Source organism: Phalangium opilio, unplaced genomic scaffold (assembly GCF_054372755.1).
Source record: "Phalangium opilio isolate 3A_F unplaced genomic scaffold, DU_Popi_V2 ptg000011l_1, whole genome shotgun sequence".
NCBI classification, from domain to species: Eukaryota; Metazoa; Arthropoda; class Arachnida; order Opiliones; family Phalangiidae; genus Phalangium; species Phalangium opilio.
Window position 1 is genome coordinate 2,370,686 of NW_028324147.1, and position 20,114 is coordinate 2,390,799.

Here is a 20,114-nt window from a genome sequence, read left to right on the forward strand (position 1 = left end):
TTTAGTATGTCTAGATGGGGGACAAATTGGGCTATAACATACTCAAAGGACATCACCGTGTCTCTACTAGAACCAGAGTTACGAGCCTCCAAAATTGGGTCAAACGCTTTTCCTATGGAGGGGTTGTTCGTTTACGTTTTGCTTAATTACTTGGCCCATGTTTGTCGTAGCCCTACGTTTTTAGTATGGTTTGATGGGGGACAAATTGCACTATAACATACTCAAAGGACATCACCGTATCTCTAGTAGACACAGAGTTACGAGCCTCCAAAGTTGGGTCTAATGCTATTCCTATGGAAGGAGTTGTTTGTTTACTTTTTCCTTAATTACTCACCCTGTATTCTCGGTCACCCATAATAACATATCTGTAGTGTAGTGGTTAATACATCCGCCTCACTCCCAGAAGGCCACAGGTTCGAAACCGCGAAGTTTTTTTTTTTCGCTTGGGATATAATTATCCGAACATTTGTGTTAAGGTCACATTATTTACATCCCCGTATCTCTGGTAGAACTAGAGTTCCGAGCCTCCAAAATTTAGTTTAATGCATTTCCTATGGAGGGGTTTGTTTCTTTACGTTTTGCTAAGTACTCGGCCCCTGTTTGTCGTAGCCCAAAGTTTTTAGTATGGTTAGATGGGGGACAAATTGGGCTATAACATACTCAAAGGACATCCCCGTATCTCTAGTAGAAAAAGAGTTACGAGCCTGCAAAGTATAGTCTAAAGCATTTCCTATGGAGGGGTTTGTTTCTTAACGTTTTGCTTAAGTACTCGGCCCCTGTTTGTCGCAGCCCAAAGTTTTTAGTATGGTTAGATGGGGGACAAAATGTCTTGTACAGAAGGTAATTATTCACACGATGGGAAAAACCGGAATTGAACAGTAAATATTTGGAGAGATGTTCTCTTTTTACGTAAAGGTTAAACTGTCTACTCCTCTAATGTATATCCTCTATGGTTAGGGTAAGTCTCGAGCTATAGCTGACCGTCCTCGTTAACCTCGCGACTGGAATAGGTTCGTTTGGGGACCAATGCATGATGGGAAGGTACAAAATTTGGGAAGCTAAGTCTTTAGGACGTATGACGAGAGGCCACCTGGTGGGAAATTGTGACAAACCGAATACGACATTTTAAACCTACACAGGGACGAGACTTTTGACATCTATCGATAAGAATCCACCGACCCTCGTATAAAATTTGACCTTAAGGGGGCAAAAAAAGAAAGAAGAAGTTTTTTTTTCTGTCTTAAACTTACCCAAAACAACGATTAGTCCAAAAAATCTAAAACGAAAAACATACAGACCACTGTTCACGCTATAATGAGGAGCTACCACGCAAAGATTTTTGCCAAGGATATGTACGAATAATTTATCAGAAGGAAAGGCAATCTACCGTTGTTAATTGCAATAATTTCATAAACCATTTCTGTAATTTAGTCATATTATAAATTCCATAAGTTTCTAATCTCTGGTAACTTAGAAACTGGAGCTTGTCATGAAGTGAGGGAGGTAGGTCTTAGATTCAGGGTAAAGTGAAGACACCTGTTGAGGTGCTGCTGTCAAATTTGGGGCTTAGTAATGCAGACTAAATAGGACCTAGATGGAAGCCCTGCAAAATTAACCACCGAGTGTAGGACTTCAAATCTCGCACTAGCTCGAGGTGTAAGTCTTTAGTGCTAGTGAGTGAAGAGGTGTTATAGGTGGTATAGATCAACTTGTTTCAGTTGTTTTAGGATGGAATAAGTCTTTCGGGGGTTGACTTTTCTCGAGGGTCGCTTGACGAAGCGATGTCGACCCGAATTGTGACATAGATGAAGAGCACCGTGTGTTTCTGTAGCTCGTGGGGTGAAAATAAGAACTCCTGCGGGAACGTATGGTGTATAATATAGTTTTTTCCTTTTTTTTAGCCATGGAATTTTTGCCTTTTTCGGCCATTGCCAAAATTCTTTTAAATTTTATTCCCAACATCTTTTGCCAAAAAAAAAAAAAGATTTTTATAATGTTGCCTTTCCAAACTAGTTTTTCAATCGCTTTTTCATTCTTTTTTTTGAGTTATTTTTTTTCTTCTGGTTTTTATTTTTAAACAAAATAGATGTACAATGGAATTTAAGTCCTTGTCTTTTAGTTAAGGGGTTTTCTCTATACGCTTTATCAAGTTCTTGTTTTTCTTTTGACGTGAAATGTGGCTTATACAGAGTGTACTTCTGAAAAGTCTGACTGAAATTATTATGAAGGATGATGTTCTTTTGGAGGATTTTGAGTCTAAAATGTTCTATGATATTTTGTTCCCTAACGGACACCATTTGGAGTGTTTTATGGATGACCCTTGACCTTTAATTTTAATTGAGAAACTAAAAGACAATTATTTCCAATTTAATTAAGGGGTCATCAATTAAACACTTCAAACGGTGTTTATTAGGGTAAAAGGTCATAGACTCAAAATCACTCAAAGAACATCATTTCCCATAACTTGTGACCAGTCCTTTCAGAATCACACTGTATTTTAAACAATTTATGTCGAGGTTAGATTCAAATGGTCTCTCCTGGTTATGTTTTCGAAGACAACAGTTTTTTTAAAAAAAATCTTCGGTTGCGTTTCCTTGGATGAATTAAATGGTTTTGTTTTATTTAAACTGTGTAAATGTATATAGCAACTTGGTTCTCAAAGCCTTTATAAGTATAACGTTAAAACCTAACCCGCATATCATTGGTATACCCAAATTATAACAATAGTGTTGTTATTCACTGGGCGTAACGGAACAGTATTGAGAAAATTTAGAGAATTTCAATGTTGGGATGTAATAAAAATTGAACTAGGGCTGTGCGAGCGGGTACCCTTTCGGAGTGACACCCTCCAAGATAATGGGCAAGTAAAATTTTGATTTTCCCACGCGCACACCCCTAGAAAATTCAGTCAAAATTGCCTTTCGAGCGGTGCACGAGCTTTAACAAAACTTTCGCTGTCTCGACAAATGTCTCCGTTGATAGTGGGAAGATTGAAACAAAAAAAAAGAGGAAAAGTAGTAACACTTGGATCTCTTCAAGAGATCTTTGGTCACTGTGAAAAAAAAAAACCCCGTCAAACTAAAAGAAAAAGGGCAAGGCGTTGCGCGGCCCAAAATGCAGAGACGAAATGTCGCGAATTTTCTCAGGCATGGAATGGAACGACATGCCTCGAAAAGCTCGAACCAAAATCGTCCACCTGAAAAAGTACTAACCTTTTTTTCTTTTCTTCTTCTCCCCCCCCCCTGCATGCCCTTTCTTGTTGTAAGGTGTGGTGGTGTCCTTCTGGGGTTTTGTTCTTCGATAGGAAGCTTTTTGACCTTTGTATGACCTTTTCGATTTCTTCTTATGATTTCTATTGCTGAAACTTTTGTATAAAGAAAGTTTTTTAACTTGCAATTCTACAGAGGACTAGTTAAGAAGTAATAGTTAGCGACCCGAGTATACACACTTTAAAATAATTAATTTATTAAAAGTGACCTTGATATACCAGAAATAAATACGCATCTTTACGTTTTGCATTTTATTTAAATACCGTGAAATTTTTTGTATAAAGAAAATTTCCCATTTCCCAAGTTTCTTAACTTGTAATTCTACAGAGGACTAGTTAAGAATTAGTAATAGTTAGCGACCCGAGTATATATATACACTTTACTTTAAAATTTAAATAATTAATTTCTTAAAAGTGACCTTGATATACCAGAAATAAACGGATCTTTGCGTTATGCATTTTTTAGGGTAGGGTAGGTATCTTGGGTTAAAATTTCACGAATTTTCAAATAGGAGAAGAGCAGCGAGAGCGTGGAGCGGCTTTTGCAAAAGCGTGCGTTTCAAAGTCACGTGTATTATTTTTTTGAGATAAAACAATACGGAACCACGAGGTCATTCATTATATATATTAAAATAGTCAGCTCTCTTGATATAAAACTTAGGAATATTATATATATAATGTATAAACCCCAATTTCCAAATCTCATCCTTCCCCAGGTCCCCTTCCCCATCGCATCATCATTTCTTATTACCGATCGCGTTTTAATAACAGACGAGCACCCGTCCGCGGGAATCGTAGTTCCGAACTCGGCCAGCACGCCGTGATTCAACCCCCTGTACCGGCCCGAAGAGCTAGCTAGAACTATAGTTATACTAATCAAAATCAAAATGCTAAGGACTACGAGAAATAAGATAATAAGTCTCTTCTTTTTTTTTGGATTTTTTTTAAACCTCTTCGAAATATTAAGGTTTCACGGGGTTCTTATATTATAACTTTTTTAAAGTTTAAATTCGAAAAAGGTGCAATTGAACCCAATTAGAAAAATAAAATGGTTTTTTTTATTTTTAAACGTAGAGAAATGACCACTGATTTAAATTGAGCGTTAATATGGGTCATTTGTTTAATTTTCTTTAATACCAAATTAAAACTTCAAATAAATAATAGATACTTTTCGAAAGAATGGACAACAACAGTACCAAATTTGGTTTGTACTGATTTTGAAATTATCTGTTGAAAGATTATTATCCGTTTGTCCACAATTCCGTCTTACGTTTGCAAACTATAATGGAGTATATCTAAGACATATAAACAGTTTTAAAATATTTTATTTATTTATTTCGAACTGAGGGATCGGGTCGCTAAGCCAAGTCGGCTTGTGTGCAACCCCCCAAAAGCATAAGGTACATCAAATAAACAAACAAAAATTAGAATAAAAAATAAAAATTCAGGAACTCTTCCGAATCCAGTCCGTAACACTGCGACGGAAATGGACGGAACATTCTAATAATAATTATTTTAATTCACTGAAACCTAGTAGTAATTTTAATTAAGGATTTAATATAAAATATGAAGTAGCAATTTTTGTTGAGGGGGTTTTGCCAAATACTGCAAAGGGCTCTGCAACATATTACTTATCCAAACGATTTGGTTGGGTTCAACTTACTCAACTTGTTTTCAAACTCCTAAAACTATATCTTGATAAAACAAGAAGAAAAAAAGTTAAATTCTAGGATCATTAATTTGGAATTATATTCTTCTCTCTCTCTCTCACTCTTAAAACTTTTTCGGTCTGTCTTTTTCGTTTTTATCTGAGACTGAGATGTTGATGGGTAGGGAATGGCGCGGCTATTACCGAATGAGTGATTCCCTCCTAGATAAGATTGCTCGCTGCTCGTAGATGCATGCAACTTTCGTCTCTCTCTCTCTCATCGGGGACCAACCGGCAAATCCAATCTTTCTACGGCTTCTAATTGCTCGCCTCTCATTAAACCGATTCCAAGTATAAACCAGCACCGCTGTCGAGCCATGCTGCATGTACCCCTCACCTCTCATGGCCGTGCACGGACCCTTCTTTGCTTTTAAGCTTAAATTTAAGTTTAATCCCATAGCAGAACTTACTCTCAAGTTATATAGAAATTCCGTGAAATTGAAATCCCTTAATTTACGAAGTATTGAAATGATAGTTCAATAGCTAAGGCCCCAATCAGACATCTTTTAAGATTGTTGAAAATAATCCCGGATTTATTTTGTACATGGGATGTTTTTTCTCATTTTCTACTACCTATTTCTACTACGACGAATTTGACATAATGTAGTTGAATTTATCAGACTAGACTTTTAAAGTTAACCATCAAAGCTTAGACCCTACGTTTTTGTGTATCTTTTTTTTAATTTAGGTATTTTTGGGGGAAAGGTAAGCTTCAAAAAAGAAAATAGATAAAATTTTGAAATATAATATTTTTGTAAATTGCGTTGGTCAAAAAATTGATTTTTATCTTGTAGTTATTAATGTGTATACAAAAGCCTATAGATATCTTTACATTATAAACCTACCCCTAAAATCGAGGGAAGCGTCACTATGAAAGATTTCGTACTGTTTTCAATACATTATAGACTTCATAGCTTTTAATTGTAATTGCGATTGAATTCACAAGCTTTTTATTACTTTAATTATTTTAAACTTTATTTTATTGAAATATCTTTGGTATTCCCACGATCTTAATTAACTCCAGTTCAAGTGTGTTTAGGTTTAAAATCAGTTGAAATAATAAATCAGAATTCTGCATAATTTAGGCCTAAAAATCCCAAAATATTTATATATTTATATCAGAGTTCACGAAAATTGTCCCTTTTTCTTTGAAGTTAGAGCCCAAGCACGTGTTTAATATTACTTAACTTATTGCGTATATTAAACGTAAAAGACGAACCTGATTTTTTCTTTATATAATTTTGGGATAAACCACAGTCATTAATCTTCATTGAGAAGAGGTTGAGCGCTGAGAGGAATTTTCTCGATTAGCGGATTAGCTCTTTTACAAGTTTTAACTCTTTCAGCACGGCTTTCGCTTGAAAGACAAAATAAAAAAATATATATTGTAATGTAGGGACGAAACGCACGCCAACGAACATCGTATCAAATTACGATTTACGAAGAAGAAAAAAAAATTAAAATAGAAACAAAAAAAACTTTTAAAAGTTCTGATGCGATGGATGTAGTATACCTTATCTGGAAATTCCCTCCTCTTTAAAAGTAAATTCGCATAAATCAGGAGTATAAACAAGGCCAGTAATTACAGTCAAAAAAATCCCGGACTGACTGTTTTTAAACTCCCATGCAAAGAACAACGAATGAAATTACGCGATTACACGCAGCTTAGTAGGTTGGTGGTATGGCCGGCCGGCTGGCTCGATCGCTTTAGTACTGTATGGTAATTCAACATTTGAAATACGTCATAGGCACGTGACCGAGTAGAGGCGTGGCTCAAACTACCAACTTTGTCATAAGTGCGCCAATCTTTTCCATGCGTTTAATGATGGTATCTTTAAAAAAAATTCCAGCCAAAATAAGATGAATCAATTTAGTATTCTAATTGCTAGTAAATACTACATGGGACTGACGTCATATTTGATGATTAGAGGGTTGGGAAATCTGTGTTGAAACCGGAGTTAGGCTTAGCACAAATGTACAGCCACACGTAGTTCTATGGAAGTTGCGATTTAACGTTCTTCTCGATGCGTTCATGAAAAAAAACCTGCTTGTTCTAACGTTTTAAGAAAATGTTTTTATCTCATGTTGAAGAATTTGGGATGGTATATAAATTGTGTTATATATTTTAACAGTTAAAAGCGTTTACGCCAGATAAAGGCAGCTTATAGCTGCAAACTATCCCCGTCCATTTTGTAACTCCAGACGATTGGGAGATATCTATATTTTTTATTTTAACTTTTTCTCTCTCTCTTTCTACAACTCGAATTGAAATCGTTTCAGGATTTTTCGTGGATTGTTACGTACGTTTTCAAGGTACGCTATAGGTTGCCGGGGATGTTTGGCGAAACATCTATCTATCGTCTATGGATAGATTTTTCTTCCTTCCAGGAGGTGGAGCCCTCTTTCAATCTTGTTCAAATAACACGATCCCACTTTTTTTATTTTTTTTTTGGATCTCGAGTCTTTAAACTAAGGGAAAGTGAAAGATTTGTTTCTTGTAAAGATGAATTTGCGAGAGAGAAAGAGAGGATGTAGATTGTGTAGGCCTGTGCGAGTCCAGCTTTTTGGGGTTCGAGTCGAGTCTCAAGTCCTTAAAAAAGCTCTTATAGAATCTCGAGTCGAGTCTTTTAATTGGTATCGAGTCCTCGAGTCCTTAAGTCAGCTTAAGAACTAGGTTTCAAGTCCAGTGTCGAGTCCTGACAAATTATATCAAGTCTCACTCGAGTCCTATTAAATTAATTGTATTAATACTAACTTTAATTTAATTTACTTAGTTTAATTTTACATAATTAATAATACAGAAATTATAATAAACTAATTTCTAATAAGGATAAATTTTACTCACAAAGTATAAATCTCACGACGAAAATGACGCGCAGTAACAATAATTTAAACTTTTGGTTCTGGTCTGCTTAACTCTTTTAGCTGAAGTCAAATTTTTGAACCATCACCTGTCTATTTTAAACTTTAAATCGATTAAACCCCGCAAGATTCGGCGCTCTACTTAAAATTCAGGGTCACAAAGTAAATATTTTTGGACTTGATAAGGCGTCAAGTCTCTGTTCGAGTCCTCCTCGAGTCCAATAGCGAAGATTTTTAAGGACTCGAAATAATTTTCAAGTCCTAAAATTTGGATTTTCGAGTCTCGAGTCGAGTACTCGACTCGAGACTCGATCGGGTACTCGCCTTCATTCGAGTACTCGCACAGGCCTAAGATTGTGAAGCCTGAGTTGCAACTTCAAATTGTTCTTTGAATTGGGCTCAAATGTTCCTTGCAATGAGGGTCTATAGTACTCGGATTTAAGCTCCAAATCCCCTGGAAGTTAGGCTCCAAATCCCCTGGAAGTTAGGCTCCAAATCCCCCTGGAAGTTAGGCTCCAAATCCCCCTGGAAGTTAGGCTCCAAATCCCCCTGGAAGTTAGGCTCCAAATCCCCCTGGAAGTTAGGCTCCAAATCCCCCTGGAAGTTAGGCTCTAAATCCCCCTGGAAGTTAGGCTCCAAATCCCCCTGGAAGTTAGGCTCCAAATCCCCCTGGAAGTTAGGCTCTAAATCCCCTGGAAGCTAAGCTCCAAAATCGCCAGGACGTTAGGGTCCAAATCTCCTGGAAGTTAGGCTCCAAATCTTCTCCAAGTTACTGTTCAAATATCCTGTGCCCAAATCACTGTTTCTAGTCGCAAAATGTTCCCGAATTCACACGGTTTCCGAATCTCCTGTTAGGCGCCCTTTTAGGACATCGTTCTAAAATTGTCCCCAATATTGGTTTAAAATGTTTCTCTCAAAATATCTCTTAGTAGCTTCATTCCCTCCATTAACTCTTGCTCAAATGAAAAATACAACCAAAAAATTGACCTGCGCATCTATTTCATACTCACTTAGAAAATATCTCGTGTGTTTTCATAACTGGCGTATAAAGCTTATACAAGATGTATAAGTCGAGAATAGGGATGGCGCATCAACTTTATTTTTTATTTCATCTTAAAAAGGGCCGAAGGGGGCGTATCAGGTTTTCTGCGCGAGACTACTATGAATGGTTAATGTAACTTAGAACCTTTAATTTCTCGAATAATGCGAAAGAAGAAAAAAAAATAAGAAAAATTAGACGTAAGAATCACGACTTGTTCCTGCCGCCGCCGCCGCTGCTTTTAGTTGATGCGCCATAGCTCTTTAGCTTATACTTACTTAGCTCCGGCGATGACGGCTTTTCCACAAACTGAAGAAAAATGGTTTCTTATTTTAAAAGAATATTTTTCAACGCCGAGCGTGCATTTAAAATTAAAAGAAAAAAAATATTTAAGAAAAAAAAATTGCCTAAAAAAACCTACATAATTTCCCCATGGGTGGGCTATTTCTTTATGAGTCTTTAGAATTAGTTTTGATAGCTTATATTCATTATTTTAACATTTTTAAACTTATTTTTTTAATCGTATTAAATTTCAGTAGCGTGGAGTATTAATACTAAAGTTAATGGGATCTGTTTTCTCATCGCAGTCCTCGGTATTTTATTCAGAAATGTTTCGAATTTTGAGTGGAACCATGGGAAGGTGGGAATGGACTAGTTTACAATTTTTTTGGGCAATTAGAATTATTTAATCTGAAGGAAATTTTGGATATTTAAATTAATTAAAAATTAACAATATTATTATTACTTTTTTTTCGTTCAACAATTGTTAATTTTTAAGGGATTATTATCAGCCAATAATAGTACTTATTCTTCTCATTTGCATAATTATTTCAAGGAACATTACCTTCCATCTAAATTTTATTATTAACAAACTTAATACGAAAAAACAGCCTTCAAATCGTATTACACAACCTTGTAATCTGATTCCTTTACAAAAACTTTGCTAAGTTAAAAAAAAAATACTGTATTGTCGAAAATAAATTAGGGGTACCTATATAATTTACTTAATTTACTTCTTTTGGTGAAATATTTCACGTAGAAAGGAAGAAAAAAAATCAGATCTTAATCTGTATACTTATTACAGTATAACTTGACACTAATTTATTCGTAATTTAATCCCCGGGTTAGCCTTTGGCTTGACTGTAAGGCGAGGGTGTTCCCCGCTTTGTAATATATATTTTTTTATATAAATTCCAATATGGAAAATATATATCAGAAAAAATATATTTTGTGGTACGCGTGCAACATAGGTGGTCTTTGATGTTTGCCCTGTCCAAATTACCCTGACTAGCCCTAAGAATTAAAGCGAGCTTCTATTTCTTCTTACCGGGGTTCAGGAATCGCCGCCAGGGGGGAGGAGTGAGAACTAGCCGAGCGAGGCAATGATGTTTCATGATATTTATTTTGAATGGCCGGACGGACTAAAGACAGGGGTCAAGGATATGGGCAGTGTTTTTTGACAAGTCAAGGAATTCGGAACTCGGAAAGTTTAATTATCTGTATTTGAAAGATCAGGAAACGCCCCCCCCCCTCAAATCAGGAAATAATGTGAAAAAAACCCCAAAAATCAGGAAATAATGTGAGAAAACCCCGAAAAATCAGGAAATAATGTGAGAAAACACCAAAAAATCAGGAATTAATGTAAGAAAACCCCCAAAACATCAGGAAATAATATGAAAAAGCCCCGAAAAATCAGGAAATAATATTTAAAAACCCCCAAAAAATCAGGAAATAATGTGAGAAAACCCCCGAAAAATATCAGGAGATAATGTAAGAAAACACCAAAAAAATCAGGAAATAATATGAGAAAACCCCCAAAAATCCTGAAATAATATGAAAAAACGCCGAAAAATCAGGAAATCATATAAAAAAACCCGAAAATCAGGAAATCATATAAAAAACCCCGAAAAATCAGGAAATCATATAAAAAAACCGACAAATCAGGAAATAATATAAAATAACCCGAAAAATCAGGAAATAATGTGAGAAAACACCAAAAATTAGGAAATTATGTAAGAAAAACCCCAAAAAATCGGGATACTATGTGAGAAAACCCCTATAAATAAAGAAGTAATAAAAATCTGAGAAAACCCCAAAAAATCAGGAAAAAGTGTTCTAGACTCAAGGAAAACCTTAATCAATCGAAGTAAAAATGATATTAGATTAGAAAATTGGCTAGCTACTTCTACAAAATAGAACATGTAGCATTTTGCGCGCGTGTAATTAGGGGTTGCGTGCATCCTTGCTTCCAAAATCGAAAAGAAAACGTTTGAAAACGTAGGCGTATAGTTAAGTAGGTATAACATTTAAACTTTTAACGTTTTAGCCCTAGTGATAAATTAAGAATACTAATATCTTGTTTACTTGGACGCGGTGAATCGCGCCCATCAAGCAGGCAGCCACGACCATTTCTCTCTTTCTTATTAAGTTAAAATATGTTTTAAGACTCAATTTTTCTCCGAGTTTGTCAGCTTTGGCCTTTTTTGATCCCAGCCAGCGAAGTCGGCCCGCGCCTTTTCCTTTTTAAAATTCTAATACCGAGTTCGTAATTATATATAAGGAGGTCTTCCATTATGTTTAACTTACTTTTTAGAAGTTGCATGCCAAAGACGTGCGTAATTTGCATATCTTGTAATTTGATTTTCAAAGCCAGCCAATCCTCTATGCCAAATTTTTCCACCTATTGTTATGTTAAAATTATTGATTTACCTTTTTTGCTTTACATCATATTTTTGTTACTGCGTGAAGTCATTAAAAAATTGTTTTAAGGGAAATTTTAATTAAGATTCTGGGTCAATATTGACACCAGGTCAACAATGCAAGATAAACACTCTTGTTTTTCTACCTACATCCGAAGTTTTTTTTTTTATCATAAATATTTATAGAACTTGAATGCATAATTGTTATCGTTATTTGTAAGCCTTTTAATTATATCAGGGATAGATTTAATTTTAGAAGTAGGAATGGAGAACGGTTAATATTTAGCCCAGTATAGAGCCCCTCCCTCCAATACGTAACGAAAAGTTTAAATTATCTTATTGGTTCAGCTCACTTAAACTACGTTTTGATGACGTTGCTGACGGCGAAAAATAGTGACGTAATTCCTTTTTACCTCTGTCGCTATGACACACCGTCTCTTCTTTCATACCCCCCCCCCCTCTGTCCCATGGAAGGGGGTCCGGGACTTTGACGCACGCCCAGATATTACTCTGTTCTCCATTCCTACTTCTAAAATTAAATCTATCCCTGATTAGTTCATAATTAGCATATTCGAAATTATTTATTTAGTATTCACACCTATTCATAATTTATTGTTGCGTACTATACAATAACCGCTTTAGTAGATAAACTACAACATTTATTTTGTATTATTTTCTATAATATAAAGAAACTGTATAGGTTCTGTATTTCGAGATAAACCAGAGCTTAAATCCTCTAAGGCACTGAAAAGTATTTGAAAAACATCAATAGAAGAAATATATGAAATAAATTGCAAACATATCATATCGCTTTTAAACAATGTGGCATCTTCAGGTACGGATTTCTTATAGGGGCTAAAACATAAACGGTGATAGAGGGAGCAAAAAAAATATCTTTGGGAAACATTTCTCTAGCCTATATTGATAGTCTATTGGAACCGTAAAACACTACAAAGCCCCAAAAAAGAAAAAATAAAAAAAAATAAACCCTATCAGAAAGGTACGTGAAAGTATATTTAAACCAATACGTTTTGCCTTAGGCCCGAGTTAGTCTTAAGGTTCCAACCTGTGTTTTATAGCATTAACTGCATTGTTTCTATTTATACGAACAGACTTGGGTGCATGCTGGGGGTCCATACTATGTGATATGACTCCTATGAGAGAAAACCCTCTTGGTTCCTACTAGCTTTTATCTCCAGCTAACAGTTCCTATGAGGGGGGGGGTTAAAGAAAGGGGGGAGGAGACTGTAATATTACGTCGTAAATCAAGCTCAGGTTATAAGAGAAGTTTACAGGGGAAGCTGCATCAATCCTAAAGGGTAGGCGGTTGTAGATTTAATGTTAACGCACCTATAAGGAAAGTAGTTCGGGAGGTATTCTCGAAGTGGGATTGAAACGGAGCAAAATTCTATAACATTTTATGACCGTTACACGCGCGCAGGGTCGAAACGTTATAACGGTTAACTATTAGTCCCTTGGGAATTGTACCATCAATTTTGGAAGGGATAACAACACCGTATAGGTATGGGATACGTCGGAGACGAAAGTTAAGTTTGGTCCTCGATTGGGTCCTATAGTCGAATGCCAAAATATGCATGGTAACTGATACCTGAAGTAACACGCCCGACCTTTATTGGTTTTGATATCTAAATGCCTGAAAATGTGAAAATTAGGCTTAAATTGCAATAAGTTATTCATTTTTTTTACTGAAGAATGTAAATATTAATGAGAACTTAAGGATATTTGACTGTGTCATGACGTCGAAACGGGGTCGCTTTCTGATTGGCGGATAAGATTAGGAGCTCGTGAATGACAACGGCTTCGAAGAGTTTGTCCTGTTAATATTTAACGATAGGTATTTCTTCACGCGTTCAAAATCTAAAGTATCCATTACCGTATCTTTCCTTAAGAGCCATTCTTCGGTCATTTGTTTAGCTAGTAATGGTTATTACCAGTTAAAATATGAATTAATAGGGGGCCTGAATGTATAAGGGAGAAGGACCCTTCTCTCCGTTATTCTCGACTCTCTCCCGAAAGAAAGGGGGCTCCAACTAATGCGCCCATAAATAGCCCTTCACAGCATGCCTCGCCTTGCCCCTCCCCTCTCTCTCTCTCTCTCTCTCTCTCTCTCTTGGAAAAGTGTAATTTAGCCATCCCTGCAGATATAAGGTGTACGGTGACTTATGTTTCAACGTGATATCAAAGACCTTAAATGAAATGGTCCTGCTGGTGGTGGTATAAAGAGTTATAAGAGCTTTATCATGAGTTTATGGGATAATCCGGCGACAAGGGCCGGGGAAAATGCGTACATTATCTTGCTGTGATTTTTATTTTTTAGATTTTCAAGATTACTTTGTATGTTTAACGGTTATTTACGTTATGAGTTTTTACTCCTTTTTTGCATTATGGGTAATGTACACGCGGTAATGGTAATTTCTTAGTATTATTTTATAGAGAACAAAAGACGTCGTTATGGTATTTCCAGCTTATGAAGCGCAAGGCTGTTCGGGGTTAGAAAATATTTAAGTCGTAACGCGAGGGGCTATTAACTCTCAAAATATTTTCTGTTATTTTAAAAAATCGAAAATATTTTGGAAGTTAAATAATATAATTCAAAACTATCTTGGCCCTCGATTTATACGCTTTAGGATTGTTTACTTCGAGTAATTGACTTCTAACCCCTCGTGTCCTTTTGGGTTCGGGTGAAATGGGATGAAAAAAAAATCGTCTTTTGGTGGAAGAGGTTGCGGAATAAAGCAGCAAGAAGGCGCGAAAAAAAATCTTTAGCCTAAGAGCAATATATCAGCTGAATGTTGCTTGCCGCTTGCTGTCTCTATGTTTGTTCAGGTGTGTCACTATCTTGGAAGAAACGCAATGACTAAATACTACTGTAACCGACGAGTTTTGCTCCGAGATTTACGCCGTTTTAGGGTCTAATTGAGCGGCAAACCATTCGTCAACCGCTTACAGTATGTACTATTAAGACTCAACCATAACTTGGGTGCTGCGGGAAGATGCATGTCTTGGATCTTGGCCCAAAACTTTGATATAAAAGTGTGAAATAAATATTACTTGTACAAAGTATTTGGACATATCCTGTCTTCTTATAGCTGATACGTCCTTTTTCATGTTCTTTACGATGGGTCCAAATAAGTTTTAATTTGGTTTTTTGGGTAATGATTTCAAAATTCAGTGTAATTTTTGTAGCTCGTGATTGGCTCATTAATCAATTATCCGATTGGATACCCCGCCAATTGTAGCTCAGTTAAGAAATCGAGGAACGCCGCAACAATTAAACTACATTTGAAAAAAATACCCTTTTATTTATTATTATTTTTTTAAATTAAAATACAACGTAAATAAAAAGATTATAATTATAAGTGCATTGCACGTAAATTTTCAACAAGGAAATTTTACGTTTGCAACGTAAATTATGACTCACTTAAATAAATTGAAAACTGAGAGGACCAAAACACTTTAATCATTTCTGGGAAGGGGAAAATTAAATCTAGCTAATGCTGCTTTCGACTTTTGATTCTAAATTTAGACGTAAACAGGCCAGGACCCCCTTTCCCCCGAAATACTGGAGGTCCCGACTCAAATGGACCCCCGAACCCACTCCCGTTTGGCGCCTTTTAATCCTTTAATGAGAGACGTATATTGTACTTCAATTAAACACTTTTCTGTTTCATAGGTTGAGGTCCAATTTGACCCCGCGAGGCTTAGAGCCCAGGAACCTCGTGATGAATAATCTTTAACAGTTTTCCTTAAATTCTAATTATTCCATTAATTACGCAACCGGCGGGATTCATTTGTAAACATTTGTTTCCCACGTTGCTCATATTCGGATGTATTTTGTACGAGAGGCAGCTCACTACCGAGATTATGCGTAAATTGACATTAAAAATAAATAAATTAAATCAGTATTTCACTGAATAAAACATTAAACCACTGAGCGAAAAATTATCGAAGGATGAATAATCTATTTTAAATTATTATTTGGATTTTAGATTATGTTATTTTAGGATTAGGATTACTATTACTATGAATGAATGAATGAACGAGACGGGAAACTATTAAGCCTAATTCGGGCCTTGGAACCAAAAGAGGTTTTAGGTAGCGCGATAGAAGGGCTCGCGTGCCATGCCAGTCTTTTGGGATAGACCCGAACTCTCTTGGAGTAGGACTATAGTATTTCGTGCCAAGACCTCATTTAGAATGTTGGTATGGGCCTAGAAAGGGGTGGTTTTTGGCTGGAACCTAGCTAGAGTGACAAGGCACTTTCCATGTGTTCTCCCAAAAGGCCAAGGCTTAAAAAGTACGCAGCGGCCACAGTTTTATTCTGACAGAAAATGGCTTCATTAGCGACTAAGTGCCCGCCAATCCTTTTTGCTCTTAACTTTTCATTTCTAAGCCTTGGTTTTTTGTTATTTCCGTCTGTACAAGCTTCGCCGCTTTGTTCTCTGTATTTCCAGAGAGAATAAAGTATGGAGTAGAAACTCCTAAATTTTCATAAGGTGTCGCCACCTGAAGGTCCGTTTTGTAACTAAATATACTTAAGTATAAGGAAAATCCACTGGAGCTCTGGGTGTGATTAGCCCCTCGGAAATCTCAAAATATCCCCACATTTTGTTCAACTAAATCATTTTGCAACCTTTTCGAAATTAAGCCATAGAAACCCTATTCGCGTTTAAGCAATTGAAGTGCAATATATATTGTATTTGTTACTCCTTTTCCGTATTCTCTGAGATTCGTGGGATCTCTTTTTCTTCTGGTTAATATTTTTAATTTCAAAGTCCGATCACGATTTCGCGTCGACACGATTAAATTCATTGTTTTCCCGGCGGTTTTAACCCCCTGCCCTCACTCCCCGCTCACCCCAAATGGTGAGGGTTCAAAGAAAAAGTTTCCCCCGCCTTGATTTTTAAGAATAATTTGGCTATAACAATTTGTGTGGCGACCTTTTTGTTTTCAAAATCTTTATTATTAACCTTTCAAAATAATTGGAGAACTTTTATAATTATTTTATAACTTAATTTCGTTAGGGTTAATGGGTTACTTACGAAAAACAAGTTTGTTAAGCGACTATTGCAAAAGATTAATTTTATTCAGGGTTCGTACCAACCTGGAAACCAAGGGAAAACCTTGAAAACTCACGGAAATAAATAGTTGACAAAAACTCAGGGAAATTTAGAATTAATAGTGAAATTTAGAGAAATCAGGAAACTTTCTGAGGTTTGAGTAATTTTGCTCTAAAGGGGTTGCTTCAACTATAGAAAAACCCACTCCCGTTGTTATTTCTCCATGCTGGGGAGATTTTAGATACGAAATCATTGTCGACGTAACTAAGTATCTTTAGAAACGTAATTACGTAATTACTCAATTATTCATAGCATCTTCACTTAATTAAAATTAATTTTAAATTAATAATAAACAATTAAATCCATGGAGGTATTTTAAAAATGAACTAGGTTTAGTTATTAGTCCCTTAGCGTATTTGAATGAAGATATACTTAACCCGGCTTTACTTTTAATTCGATTTAATAATTAATGATACATCTGCTTGATATATACGACAAGCTTGATATAGTCGGCCTTAAACGGGAGAGAGAGAGAGAGATGGTGGACGGAGTCGCACGCGGCCAGCCCTAAGGGGGTCGAAACTATAGTCAATTATTGGTTACGATCACGTCGTTGTCGGCGCTCTTCAATCCTAAATTAAAGGGAATTCATGTTTCGCTTACTGATGATTTCTTGTTTTTACATTTATATAAGTTTTATATTTCTATTTTAGAGGCCAAGCTATCTCGGTGTTGAGTTTATTTACCTTCCGGGTGTATGTATTACTCCGCCATTTCTAAAGTAAATCTTAATTTCTCCCTTACAAATATTTCAACTGGAAATTTATAATTTGCCTCATTCCTCCTCGTACATTCATTTATATTTACTGACGCTATAGGTTATTTAAATTTAATTAACTTTTCTAAATTTTATAATCAATTGATTTCGAATTCCAGACGTCCCAATTTATTTTATTATTATTTTTATAAATTTTACATTTTTCATGACGGACCATTTTCTACTCGACATTTAAAGCGCGTGAAATTTCAAAATTCAAACCAAGGCTTAAAATAGTGCTATGCAATATACGAAGTGCCATACCATACTTAGGAAACACGTTATAAGCTTATGTTCGTTGAGTTAGCGACCACCCAATTGTATATAGAGGCAGCTGAAATCGTGAAATTACTCCCAATTAGTCGAAATAATAGATCAATTAAAGTCTGGGTCTCCCATGGAAATATTTATATCCAGATTTTAATCTAAAACTCAAACTGATTAGGTCCCAATTAACAAACCAGAGTTCTGATCTATTAAACGAGATTCTAATAAATAATTTCAACCTTTTTTTTGTTCTTTTCTTTCTCAGGCTTCCTAATTGTAACTGGCTGGCATAATAAGGCAGCTGGAACTGAAAAGGCGCATTTTACAACAAAATAGAAAACTCATCGAGGAAGTGATACGCAAAAGATAATGATCACATGATACGTAAGCAGATGCCTGAATGCCGCTCTTGGTCGGCCTGGTAACATTTCACCTACTAATTATCTACACTCATCCGTCAAGTGATTCTCTTCAGTTTCAGCGCGCCCTGGTGAGTTTTCATGATATTTTTTACCTACATTTCTTATAATTTTTTTTTCTGTACCATTCCGACTCTGGTCTCTCGTCGTGTTATCATGTCCACGCTTTGAAATAATAGCTCTTATCGTGTTGGGGATAATTATATCTGCTCTTCGTAACAAGAAGGGGACACGCATGCAGTTAAGGTCTCGGTCTTAAACCAACAAACTTTCTTAATTCTTTTATAATGATAGTCCGTCAAAAGTTACCAGAGATTTTTCCTTTTCAGAAATGTTTTAGATATATTCCTACCTAAGTCTCGACTCTCGAGTCAGGTGTAAAAAATAAAGAAAAATATGGTTATGTAGGGTTTCGGGTTAATACAGGAGAGGGCGCTGCAATCTCTGCAATTTTTACCTACACTTGTTTGTTGTTAATGACTTACTGACCAACTCTTGTTGTAACAACATCTTATAAAACCGGTCTTAATTATTCTCAAATTAATTAGTTTAAGCCGTATTGATCAACCCAAAATCTCGCGTAGATATTTGCCCAAAGTAAGGTGGACTTATTTCATTTGATTCGAGTTCAACTTTGAACTGAAAGAATTAACTTTGGGGTTTTTAAAAAGATTCAAAGAACTCAATTGAGCTCTCTCTCTCTCGTTGCATTATCTTCACTGCAGTGTTGTCAGATCCTTGGGTTCAGGCAAGTTATTTAGTCAAGTACTGATTCGAACCCTGAACTGCTAGCCTTCCTCTCTCCGCAATCTCGCGCTTCATTAACGGTCTGGCAACACTGTGGGAAAACAGAGAAAATTAACCCTTACGATACCAAATACATGAGGCTCTTTTAAACGGGGCTATCAACAACCGACTCGACATACAGTTCTTGAAACTGTAAGTATAAAATCAAAGTTTAGATAAAACCAAAGTGATTCTACCAGCACAGGTGAAAGAAAAAGCCGCGACATCTTTCACGTCAATAAAACCTCATTACCCACTTAGTAACCATCCACCTGGTAACCTTTGAACCCAAATAACAATTCCCTTAAAATCATATCAGTCTAGTTTAGAATCTTGAGATGAACGAAAAATAATTTTGATGTCAAAAATGGGTCGGCGACTTTAGCTTTAATCCTCGCAACGAAATTAGAGGGTTTATAACGTGAATATGATTTAGTTGTTTGTTTATTTCTAAAATCGTGAAAGACACACGCTCCCTCTATCTCTCTCAATGTTTTTTAGGCTTAATATCCCATCCATCTTTTGGTAACATCACGGTAGCCGCGCTCGCGTTGGGTAGAAATACCGTATTTAAGACCTTTTATAATGTCAGGTTATACCATACCCGTAGACGTTTATAGCGTTCTGGTATCCCCGGGCTACCAAATGCATAGAAAAATGCATGCATTCTTCAAGGGTATAGAATTTTATTAAAACTATCTCCTAAATATATTCAAAAGACTGTTTCTTTATATATAATATACACCCAATCCAATTTAGTTTGTGAAGAATTACATAGCCTCGAGTATGTATGTGTATATTTATATACATGTAGTTATTTTCAAACTTGGAAAAATAAGGTATGAATTCGAAATTTTTAACACCTCTTAGTAATGAAGTCGTCGTTATAATATCTGTCACCCTTAGGGTCAACCTAATATAGCTATTATACTATATTAACTGTATTTTTTTTTTTAGGTTTAAATTAAAATTTTGTAGAGAGGTTAAGAAATGAATCAGGTGTCTTAGCACGTGGTACTTGTTTGCAAATTAGTTTATTTTTGACGGTCGGTGTTAAAAATACTTTAAAACTGAACTAAACCGGTGTCGTTTTCTAAAATAAATAAAATATAAATATCTTTAACTAAAGAAAAACATCGCTAAATTTATTCGGAGATATATTTCTTTT

At 35.8% G+C, this 20,114-nt stretch overlaps 1 protein-coding gene across 1 annotated transcript in view; it reads left to right on the forward strand.

Annotated features, from left to right (window-relative positions):
• The window catches only part of Eph (Eph receptor tyrosine kinase), a 316,120-nt gene that overhangs the window by 36,403 nt on the left and 259,603 nt on the right, over positions 1-20,114 (forward strand). Inside the window, exon 2 of the mRNA XM_089857914.1 lies at positions 18,007-18,231. The gene's annotated coding sequence lies outside the window, so the exon portion shown is untranslated. The remainder of the gene's footprint in view (positions 1-18,006; positions 18,232-20,114) is intronic.